At 37.2% G+C, this 13,398-nt stretch overlaps 1 pseudogene; it reads right to left on the bottom strand.

Moving 5' to 3' along the window:
• Nucleotides 1-3,906: 3,906 nt before the first annotated feature.
• LOC148010213 (large ribosomal subunit protein P1y pseudogene) lies at nucleotides 3,907-4,259 on the bottom strand (annotated as a pseudogene).
• Between the last annotated feature and the right edge of the window lie 9,139 nt (nucleotides 4,260-13,398).

The raw sequence follows: 13,398 nt of genomic DNA, 5'->3' as shown, positions 1-13,398 counted from the left end.
CATATAAAGAAAGGTCTTCTCTAATCCACTAAGCCCATATTAGAAGAATATTTCATCCATATTTGTGTGAACTATATTCCAAACTACCATGCTTCCATATTTGTTAACTGGTACATGTATCTTGGACCCCTAAAGAAAGAGATGGTGACACAATGTGTTTGTCTACATTGATACCATTCAATTGTGCATTAGGTCCATCAACAACCTGAGTGTGTCCATCAATCCTTGATACACCTTTGAGTGCAAACTTGATAGACTGCAAGAAGCCAAACTACCCTACATTGTTCTCTAATATAGTATGTATCCACAAGAAATCACTGCAACAAATTAACTTCACCGATCAACAAACATATCTCATGTCATTATGCACTTGCAACCAAAAATCAAACAAGTGTTGTTGTGTCACATGCTATTGTTGGATAGTCTAAAAACATTTACATTAATATTCACATCATTAGAAGGAACTTTCGTACCCCACTCATTCAATGGAAAGAGAAGCACAAATAGCATATGGATGCATCCCTAAGATATTGACATACACAATCCATTTTGAGTGTAAATATAAATTTGACAATGTCCCAATCTTTCCTCTTCATCTTAGTCTAACATTGTAGTTGTAACTTTGTTCCCTATAGGAGAAAAGTACTATCTCTAGAAGCAGGTGGAGCACCCAAAATAGTCATTCTCAATTCCGTTGTACAATTTTTGTAGTTGAGCACCCAGAAGTTCAAAAGCTTTTGTATACATAATTTGACAATGCATGATTTTTTGAGGTCTCATGATCAACTTCAAAGGATTTGTAAGATTGTCCATCTTGGACTTTACAATCCACTTCCTCTTTGGCCCCTTCAGCTTCCTCTTCATTATCCAGAAACTCTATAACTAGCATCACTTTAACATTCCTTTTCATGCATATATCTTTATGATTAGAAGATATTGGTTCTGCACATCTATAACATAAGCCTTGTGCATGTAATCCTCTAATATCATCACTAGTTAAGTGTTTTCCTCAAATAACATCATGCCAGACACTATGGCTATCATACTTCTTGTGATAAAATGGTTTTCCATAGTCATGACCACATTCATTTCTACTATCATAATGCTGATGTTGATCATCATCATAGCATTGACTATGGGATGGCTGATCATCATAGAAGTACTGCTCAACATGGTGCCCATGTTCACTAGCATAATGCTGCTCATATCCATGATCATGATCATATACATGTTGCTACCCATTCATATATGATTGTCCATTTGAATGCATATCAAAAGATTTGAAACCATTCTCAAATCCTTGTGCCCTTTCCACATGATTCCCATTCATGTCCAAAATGATTGCAAGGGTGTCCTTGCTTTTGGGGCTCACCATAAACATAAAGATTAACATGTTGTTGTTGTCCAAAAATATGATTATCATTATTTGCATGTTGCAACTCAATGGGGTTCTCATCATTGTCATATGCATGTTGTTGCTCATACCAATGCTCGTTGTTCTCATGATACCTTGCATATTCTTCATAATTTTCATGATAAGCATGTTGTTTGTTTACATAGTATACTTGTTGTTCTTGCATAGCTCCTCCAAATGCATAGAAAAATGGTTGCTCATGTTCTAAAAATAAGAGCTTTGGGATATCTCCACCCAAAATCCATCATCTTATGATTAGATTTATGCTGTTGGTTAGACTTGCCATGGAGACGCACTAAGATAACAATCCCTGGGAAGGCTGTTGGATAAGGTGTTGCTTAGAATGTTGAGGTTGAGGATGGGACTGAGGAGTTCATAAATATGGTTGTGGTGTTGCACCTGGCATCTGCTGCTAGGAAGCTTGTTGCTACTGAATCTGCATTTGTTGATATTGTTCATATTGCTGTTGATATTGTTCATATTGTTGTGATAGTACTCTTTATACTTCTGTTGATACCACCGATCAAGCTGCATGAACACTTTGTTGTTGCACAACAGATTGAGGTATCATTTGTTGTTGCTGTTGTTGTATACCAAACATTGCAACCTGTTGTTGTGGTGCAGACTGTACCACATGCAACCCAAATGTTGGCAGGTGTCCACTTGAAAGTGGCTAAGCTTGAGGTTGCTACAAATTCCAGATCTGATTGTAGAGTTGGTTGTGGTGGAATTTTCTCTTTCTCAACATCATGCTTGCTGGAGAGTTAAAAACTGTAGAGCTATCTTGAAGCTTGATAAAGCAGTAGCAAGATGAGCTGCTCAAGTCTACAAACCCTATACTTCTTTATGATGAGCTGAAGAAGAAGAAGACTGAAATCTAGCACATGTGAGCAAACAGAAACCCTATATTCCTCTAAACTTCTAACAACACTGTGTACATAAAAATATTTTATCAAATTGTCCAGGACACTGACAAGCTAGGGGCATGAGATACAAGGCGCGAGGAAATATATCAAGACAAAAGGCTGGTTAATCCTTTCACAATTGTCAACATTGATTCAGAAGAAGAGGTTGAAGGAGGACATTATGATACATGTCCATGATTGTCTTGACACACCCCGTAATCAAGCTTCGGCAACCTGCGTTTTACAACTATGGTACAGATAATCCATGAGATGGGATCATGTTCCTCATCTCTCTCAAGCTTTTCTGTGAGCTTCAATGGTGGATTTCCTTGCATATCTTATTCCTTTTACATCAATGACATGAATGCTTGTCAATGACATGAATGGTGGATTTCCTTGCATATCTTATTTCTTTTATATTAATGACATGAATGCTTGTCAAAGTCTCACTCTACTTGACACATTGAGTATGTTCATAACCATTCTTGGAGGGCTTAATGCAAAATGTGATCAGCAAGATCAGATCAAAAGGCACTGGTTGTGAAGCTCTATGAGATAAACATAGAAGGCCTTGGAGAAGGAAGGCCATCAGACCTCTACAAGAGCCTGTGCGACATTCCGACAAAGGGGGCAGGTGTTACCATGGCTTCACTTCTTTCTACCTGCTGTTCAGACCTTTCAAAACCTATAACTACATCATCAAAGTTGTCTTCCAGAGTGATTTCTTGCTGCTACATTTTAACTTTTAGATAGTGCAAATTCATCTACAGCAGTCAAAGAGAGAGAGAAGAAGTTGCTGAAGATGGAGTGGTGAAGTAGGAGAGGTCAGGGTTGTTGACGAAGTTGCTGTGCGCAGGTTCATCTGCAGCAGTCAAAGAGATAGAGAAGTTGCTGAATATGGAGTGGTGAAGTATGAGAGGTGAAGGCTGTTGAAGAAGAGGCTGAAGAAGGACATTATGATGCATGTCCATGATTGTCTTGACACACCCTGTAATCAAGCTTTGGCAGCCTGCGTTTTGCAACTATGGTACAGTGAATCCATGAGATGGGATCATGACCAGTATAAGGGCATTTCATGGCGGGATTCTACAGGCAAGCCTGCTTCAACCTCGCTGAATTTGAGCCAGATCTCGCAGCAAATGCTATCAGATGCTACGTCTAGACCTGCAGTAGCAATTGCGTGTACAAAGGTGATGTGCATCAAATGCTTCCCTGAGCTCCAAAATTTTCACTCAAGCGCAGATAATCTCAAGCGTAGATAATCTTCGATTCCTGATTCCCTCTCTCACAACAAATAAAGTCGATTGGGATTGGCTTTCTCATTGATGATGGCTTTGGTTTGTCAGACTTCCTCTTCTCTGAACAACTAGGCTTTCATTTAGGGTGCATCCGCCGTCCGCCATGTCTGCCTCAGTCTGGCACCATAGTCAAAATGGTACTCCAAATGATCCTTAGAATGCAAGGATTAGTGCTATAGAGGTTTAGAGAAGAAATATTTCCATGTACTAGGTTGGGTGCACCAAGTCAAGTGCATATAGGACATTCATACATTGCTGAGTTAGAAACCGCAGAACCAAAGAAAATTGTCTAATCAAACAAGCTAAACCCCATGTCTTCGTCACCCTCCTCCTTTGGTTCTTCCTTTTTCTCTTCCACAGGAGCAGGTGCAACTGCACCACCACCACACCTTGACGCAGGGACATCACCACCGATGGCAATAGAAACTCACCACCACTAGAGCCAACATTTGTGATTAGGTCCTCCACACTTCTTTTCTCAAGAAACTTGGCGAACAAGGCAGGCCAGTAAGATTCCACTTGAACATTAGTAGCCTTCACTAATGTTGCAATCATCTCAGTTGTGATGCTAATACTATCGTTATGCAAGACAAAAAGACAAAAACTGTGTAGGATGCTGTTGAGATAGGTTGAGAATACCATCTATCCACCAATGCTTCCTGTGATGAAATAAATCCTCCCTATTCAACACATATGACAATATATCTTGTACTCAAGCCCATTTGCAACATGAACAATGCTCATAGCCTTTCACAAGCTATTCCCAACCTCTACAGGCTCTGGCATTACATGTAATGTCCTTTTTGTATTTCCTCTTGAATTCTTGAACATAATGATTTACCATGCGGTTATCAAAGTCTTCTCCTCCCATCATATGTTTTTGTGTATGTTGTAGTTGTGCTGAATCTTGATGAGAATATTGTAAAGACTACATGTGAATAAGCAGGAGAGTGTTGTGTATATGGTTGTGCCTACTACCAAACAGCTTGTGTGAAGCTTAAGTAACCTTTCTTAGAGCTTCATTAAGCTCTTCAGACCACATTCAAACATGATTTGCTACAATAAAGAAATATGTACATTCAACACCAACATCAAATCTGAATATGAGACTTTTGGAGAAGGCATTCACACCAAAAACATGTCATGTCTAACATAGTGATAGTTCAAGCTTATGCTCATGATCTAGCGCATCAAGCCAATTCTTTAGTTACCACTACTAGTGGGCCCCAAGCAATCAAAAAATGCCAATATTTGTGGAATCAAGTCTTCACATACTCCCCTTTGAAGCTTGCCCCTTGGACAGCAGTCCAACATCAAATACTATCCTTAGTTTTGACCAAGAAAATCCTTTTTGTGATAGCATGGTTGCAACTTCCTTATCTAGGAAAATGAATACACATAGCAAATTCCACGCCATTGTGACTACTTGAAGTAGAGATTGCTTAAACTCCTTAGCAAGTCGTCACTAAGAAGGTCTATTCTAGGGAAAATTGAGATAGGAAAACCGGTAGCCATGATGAGACATTGGAATGATCAAGAAGTGTTGAGAAAATTGTATGATGCTATGGGCTTTGTAGTCCCAAGAGAAATGTCATTTACTGATGGTCACAGAAGAGTTCAAGATGATGTATCAACAGAATGCTTGGTACAGGGCAGCTTTGCGGAGCATCCTCCCAAGAAGGGGCAAGTGATGGCACCCCTATTCCTCCTTCCCCAAGCCCCAAGTGCAAGCACACCACTCTGGCCTTACCTTCGAGACATTAATGTTGCCTTGCCAGTCCTGCAATCTCATGAAGTGGTTGAACACCTATCCTTTTCAGGACTTGCAGTGGCTTGAAAAAATATGTTGAAAACGCTTCTAGTAGGCCAAACCTTGCTCATAACAAACAACTCAATGGCCAATTTTACAGTGGATGATGTGTGTCTCTTCCATCCGGTACACTTGACCAACATAATGGCTATCCATGGAATCAATGCCATCTTAAATGCTTCCATTTATGGCCACAAGCATCCCAATCGAGATGTGAAGTGAAGCAATTTCCTGCACCTCCATCTACAAAATAAGTTCATCCTCTTCCAATACCTCAATCAATGTATGTCTCTCCTATGTGCAGTTTTGGAACGAAAGCTATCAATAAGAAATGGAATCCCGATGATCAAGTGCCTCTTGATCTGATGAGATTGAACATAGTGAACGGTATGTTTGCCCGTGAACTCATCAATGTTTGTCCCGCTTGCATGTAGTTCTAGGATGAAAGCTGTCAATAAGAAACATCGTCCCAATTATCAGGTGCTTCTTGATCTGATGAGATTGAATGGTCTTTGACGTCCCATTCAACAAAGAAGAAAAGAGATTATGATACTAATCATTGATAACCTGTGTTGAGATGCCTTCTGCATGTCCTTCATCCACATTTGAAGCTACCTCCCTGTGAACACCAGTTCTTGTGCTGGACTGATGCCTTTGAAAGCTCTACAGCAAGCAACACAGCTGAAGCAAAACCACCATAAATGGTGCTTGTAGGCAAGCTTTCTTGATGAAGAAGCTTATTATGGAATGCCTTTATAGGATAGAAGCCATAGAATTAAGGTAGGAGTAGTATTTTTCCATGGAATCCATGAAAGAAAGCTTGAAGAAAGAGAAGAAACCCTGTCTTTCAAAAAAAAGTAACTCAAGTTTGGTTTCCATTAAAGACTGTAGCCTTCATTTTGTCCATCTTACCCTAAATTTTGGATAAAATTTTGGTCACGACCTGCCATAATAGTTGGAGCCCACCATTATCCACTGGTTCATGCCAAGAACCTCCATCTTAGTCACAGTTTGTGACAGATCTCCATGTCTAACCACAGTTATGGAAGAACTAACTCCTGTGACTAAATTTTAACTTCAGTTCTCACTCCCTAGTCACTACAACTAAATCTAATGCATGAAAATGACTTCTGACAAGATCTAAACTAATGCTCTCATACCAATGTAAAGAAGGTCTATTCTACCATGAATATTAACAGAAAACTAGTGAACTAAACTAAGAAAATAACAGGAAATAACATGAAATGCTTAAATCATGGCCATGCCATAGACATCTTCCATTATACCACAACACAACATAGCCATGGAAGCTAAAATCAAGATATAAGAAACAAAGCTTGGTACTCACCCCAAGATGGTGATGAACAAGAAATCTCAAGAAAATTTGTGTAAGTATCAAAAAGCTCCTACATTAGCACTTCTTGCCTTTTTATAGTCACCCTAGTACTTTCATGGCTAAGGTATTTACATGGTTTAATTTGCTTCATTACATGCACATTGGGCATTGATGAACCTATCCAATGATACATGAAGTTATGCACTTTGAAAGTGTAATTGTTAACAATATAAGGTAATAGCTCATTCAAATTTGCTCCTAGGGACATAAACACAAAGGCAGTATTGTATGCACATATTTTTGTTTGACATAAAATAACATTAATAATATATGAGACTTCCACTAACAAAATATACTTCAATCTTGCAATTTATACTTTGCGAGTTAGTCAACAAAGTATTTTAGACATATCATAGATACTTGTACACTTTGGTTATTACTAAAGGCATAAGTTATTACTAAAGGCATAAGCTATTGAAAAAGTATTTACAAAACTTAATTAAAACACATTGTCCAAGACAAAGTGCATGTGCACACATGTAGAAATGCACATACAGAGTCTATAACAACATTAATATGCTACAGAAAAACAATAGTTATGGTTGTTGTTGGACCTATAAGTTTCTAACTTATAGCCCATCGACAATAGTTACTATCTTATACTAAAAGTATAAGTTATGGGAAAGTATTATTGAATTAAAATCCATCTATTTAATTCAAGACTTGAGTCATTTTCTAATAGACAAATTGGTACAAAACACATACACCATTGCAAAATCTATTATTAAAATAGAGGATTTTGACCACAAAAGTGCAAATAAATAAATATTAATTTCTATATGTAGAATCACTCTTATTTTCTATTATAAATATTAATTTATTGATCTTCATGAATATCAACAACACAAAACTACTTTCTAAGGTTATCAACAAGAGATTAGCCAAGTGCCTATAGTTGAATGTTGGACTAATATGTGGCACCATCTCAATTGAGAGTTGCTTATGTAAATATTTACCCCTTAAAATATTTTTGCATTATTGAGAGACAAAATAAACTAATAAATTAGGTTGAAATAAAAAGGATAGGCATCCACCAAGCCCATTGATAGGAACATGATGCACTTAACATTTGTCACGACATAATAATTTGGTTGAACTGACCTTTCTGTATTTCAAATATCCAAAATTAAATCATTTGTAGTGCTTAATTGAGAAGAATTGACATCAAACAAGCCCTATAGTAGATATCAATAGCATAGCACATGTCATAACACAAACCTTGAAGATAACAAATGTCCAAATATCATACATATCAAATGTTTAGGATAAAAAATGCACAATTGTCTAAATATTATAAATATTCAAGTAGGTGAGAACTCAAATAGATGAGACTGAATATAAGCCAAGCTATATACAAAGAAGGAACATTACTACTAATCAAATGTCAAAAAACGTGAATCCAATACATAAATGCATCTATAATATCATGACAAACAATTTGTTGATATTTAGAATGTGATTCATCATATCAAAAGACAAAAATCAAGTGGAAAAACATAAAATAGATAGATAGTACTTTGAAGAATCAATTCATATTAAAAATTCAAATGTCATGCAATACATATGCATAACTCATAATGTGTTATTGCATAATAAAAGCATATAAACATGAACTAACACATAGATTCTTACAAAACTAATGTATGTCAAAATCAATAGTTCTTGATCTTACACATGCAAATCATGATGCATTGATGCACTATAAAAGTATCACATACATGAGAAGAGAGCTCAAGTAGATATAATGCTCAAGAAAGAAAGAATAAAAGTAAAGCTTACTTGGATATAATTGCAACTGTGAGATTAAAGAGTAAAGTAGAGTACCTCTACATCAATGCTTGAGCCTTAGGGCACCTAGTTACAATGAACCACACTTTACAAATCCATATAATGAATCCACTCACAAAAAACAATAGAGCAAAGGTTCTTTAGACATATGATTAAATACACATATGGACAATATAACTCTACCTTATATGAGTGAGAGAGGTGAGAAAGACTCTTTGCAAAGGCAAAAAGTGCATTTTTAAGCCAAAGAAATATTAGTGCACATATATGACCCAACAAAGAAAAATCAAATGTTGGATACACCACTAGTCATATATTAAACCATTATAAAAGGCTAGAAAAATCTCTCTTTAATGAATATCATACCTTTTTTGGTTGAGGCAACACTTCTATGGACTATAGTCGTAGAAAATGCTTTAAGAAAGAAAAATTTCTCCTTTTATCACATATTTTGGAGCAAAAACTAACTAATTTATCATCCCTAGTGAAAAAATAGAGCCTATCAAACAATGACGTGACAAAAGTTGTAATAGACTAGCACTCAAGGCAATGCAAAAAGCCATGTGTGAAAAAACGATGAGCATATCCATCATTATGAACATGGCAAAAAATGCATAAACAAAAAGGTAGCAAATGTGAAGCCAAAGTATTGAAAACCAAAGAGCATGTCAACAATTATTAGCATAATATTGAGATTATAGCATTCAAAGCCATGGTATCAATCATGAGATCAACAAACAAGGAAATCATATTTATCATTGTCATATGTTCTTGATGTTTCAAATTTACCCTATAAATCTTGGCCCAACACATGTAATTAAAATCTTGGATTTAAATAAATATCTACATCTAAAGCTATGAAGTTCTTAAATAATCTCCTACAACAACCACCTCATTCTAAGTGCTCAAAGCAAGCAACTCATTTGAGAAAATAGGCATGTACACAAAGTTTCTTTATATAGTAGTGAGAAGATAAGTAGGTTTGTAATTTGCAATTATTTCAGGCAATAGAATATCCTCAACTGGTAGGTCTACTAGCATGCGTATGCTCTCCACAAGTCCCTCCATAGAGAAAATCACTAAAAATCCTAAGTATGTCTTCCTTTAGAACTTTCAACCCTACCTCTTGCTCTTAGGAAGCAAGACTTACCTACAAGTGACTTAGAAGAGAAAGAGTTGTAAATAATTTAGTATTGTATGAAAAATAGAAAGGCCTATCAAGCCACTATCAGCTAAGAAACACAATCTTTACTTGACTAGAGGCAAAGTTGCTTTTTGATTTTCCAAAGAAATAAACCTTAAAGATGTCTTCAAAAGGGGACCACCTTCTCAAAGAGTCTCTCTTTCAATTGCTACTTGACCATCTAGAGAACCTTGCATATAAGGAAGGCTAGAAATAGATCTCAATAATGTATCTAATGCGAGGCAACTAAAGAAAAAGATAATGACTAAGGTGCCGAGATTATGGTGTAATAGGCATGTATGTAGATTGTCCAATGGGTAAAGTTTTACCTAGTGAGGTGCTCATGAAAATGGCACCAATGCATTCACATGAAGAAAATGCCAAATAAAATCTCTAGTCAACCCTTCAAGAAGTCAAGAGTGAGATAGGAAATCAAACCACAAATGGGTCAAATAAACATTTTAAAAAAAGACAAAAAAGAATATCAAACCAAGTGGAGTTAAATTAAGAACTCAAAGCTACACTATAGAACTTGCAAAAATCGGTTAGAGACATGACCCAAAGGTACTAAGAAATCCCAAAGAAAAGGCCATAGCACACAGTGTAGAAGCTAAGGCAAGGGCCATGGAAACACAAAGCACAATGAAAAACTTGTTGAGGAGGTGTCTCGAAGTCCTCATGGAAAAATTGGCACAAATAGACTATTAATCCCTATTGGCTTAGAGCCACTTAGAAAATCTAACCACATCCCCCAAGAAGAAGAAAAACCCAGGACACACAATAGGAGTCATAGCCATCAAACTAAGCAAGACGTGACCAAGACTAGTGTAGCCTAGTTGATTATGCCTAACTTAGATAATGTCAAACCCATAATAACCTCACCCTACTTATGGGTTAGGGTAGTTTCCAATAAGGAGTTTGCAATGGATGTAGAAATCAATGAAGGTGCAAAGCATAACATACTACCTTACGATGTTTGAATTACAATAGAACAATGTGATCTTATGCCTAGTGACCACACTTATTATTTAGCAGATGTAAAGTCGCAATAATGGTAGAAGTTGAGTTGAAATAGGCAATGTTCCTTGATGGTGTTAAGAACAAGAGGTGGAAGATGTCAAGTTTTGGGCATCAAGTGTATAAGAATTATGGTCCTTGAGGCAAGGTGATTAGAAATGGTAGGACATGATCCTTTGATTAAGGTGGCTATAGCATTGGAGGTTTTACTCTAGAGTATTCCATAGTGTTGTTTGCAGTACTCGGCATGGTGGGCTATTTAGCACAATGGAAATAATTTTTAAATGATCCTGACACAAAAATAATTCATCCTCAGCAGTGGTATATTGTCATTTGGCTACACCACTACACTCCTATCATGAGTTGACCATTACTTGTGAATTAGAGAATGAAGAAAACTTATGAGGAGAGTGGAATGAGTAGATGTCCATGGGAACAGAAAGGGAAGCAGAAGGATCAAGCGACAAAGATTTAGCTAAAGACTACAAAGAATTTGGCAACATCAAATTATGTTTGACAAAATGAACACGAAAGGTGATGAGAGATCAAAACAAAAAAGCTTTACGTTAAAATCCATAAGGCTTTTGAGTTTGTAACATTTAAAGCATTCAAGCTTTATAAATGATTGAAAAGCCTTTAAGCTTTTCAAAAAGCATAAATAATTGAAAATCCTTTATAAATTATTGAAATGCATTTAAGCTTTTCAAAAAGCATAACACAACGTGTGAGAAACCAAAAACTTGTTACAATATCAAGCTCCCATTACTCTCTTGTCAGTATGTATGACCAACATTAGCTGTGTCCAGCTGTATCAGCAAGTGTGGGACATTAAATAAGTCGATGGTCTTAGACCCAATGTGAATGGTCCTATGGACCTTAGTACTATTGTATACACTTATGTTATGTTAGTAGTCTATGAAATAATGGAAGATGATGAACGACCTGAAAGTTAGGTTGCTGCTCCATTACATTGTCTCTCTCCCTCTCTCTTCCAACATGGTATCAGAGCCATCATGGATGGGCTCTTGAAGGCATGAAGCTATGAGAAAGACCTACAACCTGAAGACTCAAGGCAGTGGTTGAAGAGAAGCAAGCTGACAGTGTGCAGGCTATCATTGTATCTATGAAGGTATGCATTTTGTCATTTTGGGTTGTCATTATACAAGAGGGTTGTCCTGGCCTGTTTGAAGCATTGTAGAGGCTTCATTGAGCACTCAAGAGCAAGCATCAACTATCCTTGTGGAGTATACCTGCTCTGCTGAAACCCCCAGGGCTGCTAGCGTGTTTGTGCCTGATCTTGAATGCTACTAATGAATATATCAATCACTACCTAGTTGATCTCCAGCTTGAAAATGCTTCTTGGAAGGTCCTTTGATGCCTTGATAAGCCATTGCTTGGTCTGGAGCTGATGTATGAGCTGGAGTAGTGAACTTCAGATCTGAAATACGGCCCAGGTCTGTTACAAACTGGGAATACACAACATGTATGTATCTCCGACATGAGATTTGAGCATAGATATGCTTATGCAGGCATATGTATTGGTTGGTATGCTTATGAGCTGAAGTCTTGGTAGCAAAAATATTCAAATCTGGAATTTTTTAATGGCTAGAAACTGTCATTGAACAGGGCAGCATACACTAGAGTCCTCCTAAAAATTTGAAGCCAGTTGATGAGCATTTTGAGATCTACTGGAGTGAGGGTTCATTCAGGAAGCATATGTACTGAGTTTGATGCATTTGGGTTGCATTTTACTGATAAAATATTCAAATCTGAAATTTTATGACAGGCTGAAAATAGTCATCATCATATACTCATTGCCTTGAAGAAGTACATGCCTTTTGTTACCTACAGGGAGTTGTATGGTATGGGATATGATTGTTGAATGGTATGAGCATTGAGATGAGCATTGAAGGCTCTTAAAAACTAAAATCTGAATTTGACATGAAAGATCTAGGTGAATTGAAATACTTTTTGGGTATTGAGGTAATCAAGGTTGAAAATGGTTTATGGCTGATGCAGAAACATTATGCCATGGAAATGTTGAAGAAGTATGGCATGGCTGAATGCAAACCATTGGATACACCCCTTGATCAGAATGTCAAGCTGGACATTAGCACTGGAGCTGAAATTTAGGATGTGACTATGTACAGGCAGATGGTTGGAATTTTGATCTACTTGACCATCACTAGGCCGGATTTGAGTTATGCAATTGGGCTCATAAGTCAGTTTATACAGAAGCCCAAAAAGCCACATTTGGATGCTGTTAGGCAGATTATGAGATATATTAAGTCCACTGTAGATTATGGGCTGTTCTATATGAGAGATAAGCCCTTGAAACTAGTTGGATACACAGATGCGAATTGGGCAGGATCCTCATATGATCGCAAATCTATGAGTGGTTATGCTTTTGGCCTTGGAAGTGGCACGATCAGCTAGAGCAGCAAGAAGCAACCAATGGTTGCATTGTCCAGCACTGAGGCAGAGTACTAGGGTGCTATATTGGCAGCATGTGAGATTTCATGGCTGCTCAAGCTTATGGCTGATTTGGATATTCAGGTGGATGCTCCAGTGACCTTACTATGCGACA

This window comes from Lygodium microphyllum, chromosome 30 (genome assembly GCF_053477565.2).
Source record: "Lygodium microphyllum isolate KBCC chromosome 30, Lygodium_microphyllum_v1.1.10, whole genome shotgun sequence".
Classification (NCBI taxonomy): domain Eukaryota; kingdom Viridiplantae; phylum Streptophyta; class Polypodiopsida; order Schizaeales; family Lygodiaceae; genus Lygodium; species Lygodium microphyllum.
The sequence above is the reverse complement of the archived record's forward strand: the minus strand, read 5'-3'. Positions and strand labels throughout refer to the sequence as shown.